The 4,490-nt window shown below is 36.0% G+C and overlaps 1 pseudogene across 1 annotated transcript; it reads right to left on the bottom strand.

The window, feature by feature from the left end:
* Window positions 1–216: 216 nt before the first annotated feature.
* LOC309609177 (large ribosomal subunit protein eL37 pseudogene) lies at window positions 217–616 on the bottom strand (annotated as a pseudogene). The gene has a single exon. The product of its transcript is annotated as a large ribosomal subunit protein eL37 pseudogene (transcript).
* Window positions 617–4,490: the final 3,874 nt, after the last annotated feature.

The raw sequence follows: 4,490 nt of genomic DNA, 5'->3' as shown, positions 1-4,490 counted from the left end.
ATGTAAAACCTATATAGAAATACATAGAACCTGGAATAGACAAAATCATTTTGAAAAACAAGAAAAAAATTGGAAGAATTACACTACCTAGTTTAAAGACTTCTGTTGAAGTCACATTAATTAATAGAGTGTGGTATTGCTTTAATCATGGACGTATAGATCAATGAAACAGAACAAAGCGTCCAGAGATAGATCCAAACATATAGGGTCAATGAATTTTTTTATTTTTAAACCAGAACATTTATTGCATGACTAATAATTAAAATTCTTAAGATGAACTGGATGCTGCAACAGCTGCCCTCTTGGGTTTAGGTGTTGTTCCTTCACGGAATCCATGCCTGAATCTGCGGCATACAATTTTTAGGTGCCTCATTCGACCAGTCCCGGTGGTATTTCGTCATTTAGCTTTAGCACTCCAGTTATACTTCCTCTTCCGCTTGGCAGGGTAGCCACATTAAACCACAGGTCGACTTCTGAAGGTGGTAGGCCTTAGAGCCACAGCGACGGCACAACGTGTGCGTCTTATTCCGACGCTTTCCAAACGAGGATGTTCCCTTCGTCATCTCGCTTCTGCCGCCGAGACCAAAGAGACCCAAAGAGCTGGGTCAGTGGATTTTTGATAAAGGTCCAGAGTAACTGAATGATGGATAAGTTCATCTTTTTGATAAACGGTGCTGGTAAATCGGGTATCCGTATGAAAACAATGAACCTTAACCTTTACTTCCCACCATATATAAAAATTAACTGAAGAAGAGATATCAATGGCCAATAAGCACATGAATAATTCTCAACATCATTAGTTGTTAGGTAAATTCAAATTAAAACCCTAATGATACAGCACTATACACTCACCAAAACGGCTAAAAGTTTGGGGGAGTATTCTAGCAAAATACTTCTGATGAGAATGTAAACGGTTTGCATCACTTTGGAAAACACTTTGGCAGCTTTTTATCTAGTCAAACATATATTTACCCAGTATTTGCACCCAGCAATCCCACTCTTAAGTATTTATTTACCCAAGAGAATGAAACACATCTCCACACACAACTTTTTACACAAATGTTGATAGTAGCTTTAAACATAATAGTCCTAAACTGGAAACAACCTAAATGTCCATCAACTGGTGAATAAACAAACCATTGTTAACCATATAATGGACTACTACTTACTAATGAAAATAACATTGTACTGCTGCATGCAACAATATGGATGAATCTCAAAGCTATTGTTAAGGGAAAGAAGGCAGACACAAAATATCATATCCTGTCTGATTCCATTTATGTGAAACTCTAGAAAAGGCAAAGCTATAGCAATAAATGGCAGATCAATTGTTGCCTGGTGCCGTGGATGAGCAAAAGAGATTGGCTGCAAAAAGGCACAAAGGAATTTACAGGCGTGATGGAAATGTTTTATGTCTCAATTGTGTTGTGATTATATGAGTGTATCAAGAGTTATCCTCTTCCACCATATTCCACACAGGGTGTTGTTCATCACTAGCTTAACATTCAGCCTGGCAAATAATTTAAAACAGCATCCATCAAAAACTTTCCCAAAGATTTCAAGATATATAAATTACAAAGAGATAATCAGACCAAAGTTTGATGTTTTATTGAGGAACAGAAGATATGCTTAAGATTGAATAAACGTTCATATTCCTTCACTGGGAGACAGTTTACCAAAATTTACAGTGATTATCTCTGGGTCATGAGATTATTCTTGACTTTTATTTTCTTTTTAAGATTTTCTTATCTGCAAAATGTTCTATAATGAATGTCATTACTTTAGCTATTGGAAAATGTCATTTTGAAGTGAAAGGACACAGATTAGTGATGTTAATCTTAACAATTAACATTTAGTAATTTTAGATGGCATTCTAGAATGAAGAAAAAGAGTTCTAAGTTTATCTGAAAACTATAGGATGGAAAGAAATGTTTTAGTAATTTCTTTTTATTCTAAAAGTTTATTTTTCTGTTAGACTCAAACAGAAAAATAAGGCAGTCCTTAAAGCAAAGCTCAGAATAAGGATATGAAATGAACAAAAATCACTGGCAGTTAATTTTACAGGATGATTGAAGCTGGCTAGGTACTTCCATCTTCTCTCTGGTGAAATTATAAAAATAAATCATGTTTTATCAACTGTGCTTCTGGAAGAAACACGTCTCTTGAGAAAGGAAAAAAATAATGCTACAAAAATACTGCATAGTAATTTTTGAAATATTTTATCTTCTCATACCAGGCTGAAAACACTTCCTGCTTTGAAAATATTAGCATTTTGGTGTGAAGCCCCCTGTTGCAAATATTCAAAGAATGTTGGTCATTTTTGAAATAAATTGTCATTTTTTAATGTGCACTGGAGAGAAAGGGGAAAATGCAGATGGTTCATCATTTTAATGATTATTTACACAAATGATTGGAAGATTGTTTTTACTTTGATATTGCTGGTTTTTGTAGCAGTTCCTGAGGGAGGGATTCCTCCTCTCCCATTTGTCCCATTCCCACTCTAAGTGCAGTTTTCTAGCATTTTCCATATTCGTACACAGCAGGGGGGAGAATAATTGGGGAAATACAGGGATAAGGTGATAGTACGATATCACTTCTAACAATGGTCTTCTGCTGCTGCCATGAGCACATTGATTCCAAAGACAATAGTTACATTTGTCATCAGGTATTTATCTATAACAACCAGTCTGTTTTGTCTGACTTATATTTTTCAAATTAGTACAATATAAAATTGGTATTCATAGATTACCTAACTGTTCTGCTTCTTCATCTTTTTGTTTTACTTTTTAAATCATGTAGAACTAGCACTGCACTTTCTCTTCTTAGCATAGCATATTTTATTTCTGCAGTATGAGCAAAATCATCCCTGGAAAATGCTGCTTCTAAGGTTATGGATTTAATTTTAAGCCTGAATCAAAGAAAAATGTCAGAACCCCTTTCTTAAATCTTCAACAAACACGAGTGCTAGCTTTCTTTTTAAGTGTGAGACGGCTTTCTTATTTTTACTATAGCTGGTGCATTAAGGCTTGTGATCATATATTTCTGGACACCAGAGAAGCACTGGGACATCTGCCATTGGCTTCCAAAGTTTTGTGGCCATTCAGTTTTGTGACAGTTACTTATTATTGTGTAACAAACTGTCCCCCAAAATCAGCGGCCTAAGATAACAACGATCATTTATTTGCTCAAAATTCTGCAAACAGGTTGGGCTCAGTCAGGCAGCCTGTTTCTGCTCCATGTGGTATCAGCTGGGCAAACTCATGTGTTTGCAGTCAGCTGGTGTTGTGACTGGGTCTGGAGCATCCAAGATGGACTTAATGTGTATGTTTCACATCTCATCTGTGATGGCTGGAACAAATGGGTGCTGGTTTGGCCTCTCTTTCTTCAAAGCGGTCTTTATCTTCCAGACTCTCTCTCTTTACATGGCTTTCAGTCCATGAGGAAACTGGCTTGGGCTTCCTTGTATGGCATCTGGTGACAGCAAGAGAACAAAAGGTTTGAGGCTTCTTAAAGCCAAGGCCCAGTTGTGCAGCACTGCTTTTGCCATATTCTGTCTGCCCAAGAAATTAACATTGGAAGATCGTTACACCAAGGGTATGAAATCAAAGAGGAGTAACTCAGTTGGAGCCATTTTTGTAACAATAAACCTCAGTTATCTTGAGGAATGTTTCTGTCATTTCATTACAGTGGATGCAAATAAGAAGTTATACATATTTTCTCCTTCAGTGACCATACAAAACCAGCTCACTATTCCTACACGGAGCAGTCCTCCAATAAAACCACAGAAGAAATTCAATGAGCCTGCCTGAATAAAGTACAGAAAGAACCCTCTAAGTGAATGGGTACTTGGCCAATAGTTGGCTGATTAATTTTAAAAGTCAGTTAAAAGTGAAGAATCATAAAACAAATTGTACACAATCTTACACATTTTGTTTTAGCCTAAAATGAGCAAATATGCATTCATTCATCAATATTTTAATGTCAGACCAAGGGCTTTTCTCTAAGAGCCCACTGCTTAGAATACATGTCATCTTTCTTGTATAAACCCACTGATAATGATAATTAGTCATTATCAATCTTGATAGCTTTGAAGTAGAAGGAAAACTTAAACACAGTTGCATATCAATCTGTTTAGAGAATCTGAGATTTTTATATTTTCTTCCAGTTTCTTCCAGTTGTTTTCCCCATACCTTATTCAATAGCAATTATTTGAGCAATCATGACCTTATCTTTCCACATCATTTACGTAGTTTTCGTAAAAATAGCAACAAGTCCTTTTCATACGTGTATTTTATCAATTTGCAGATACTTTAATTTATGCAATTTTGATCAAAAAGTACAACCAGGATAAATTTGGGAATAAACTCAGCTGACTCTGAGCAGTCATGCAATTTTGGGAGCAGAAGTGCACAGGCTACTAGAGAATGTTTTCTAGGTTGTGAATATCCACTGATACGTTTTACAGAGGAAATAGGGAATGTTTATTAACC

The sequence above is a fragment of the Balaenoptera borealis genome, assembly GCF_965194805.1.
Source record: "Balaenoptera borealis genome assembly, chromosome: 13".
Taxonomy (NCBI): Eukaryota; Metazoa; Chordata; class Mammalia; order Artiodactyla; family Balaenopteridae; genus Balaenoptera; species Balaenoptera borealis.
This window is presented reverse-complemented; position numbering and strand designations above follow the sequence as displayed.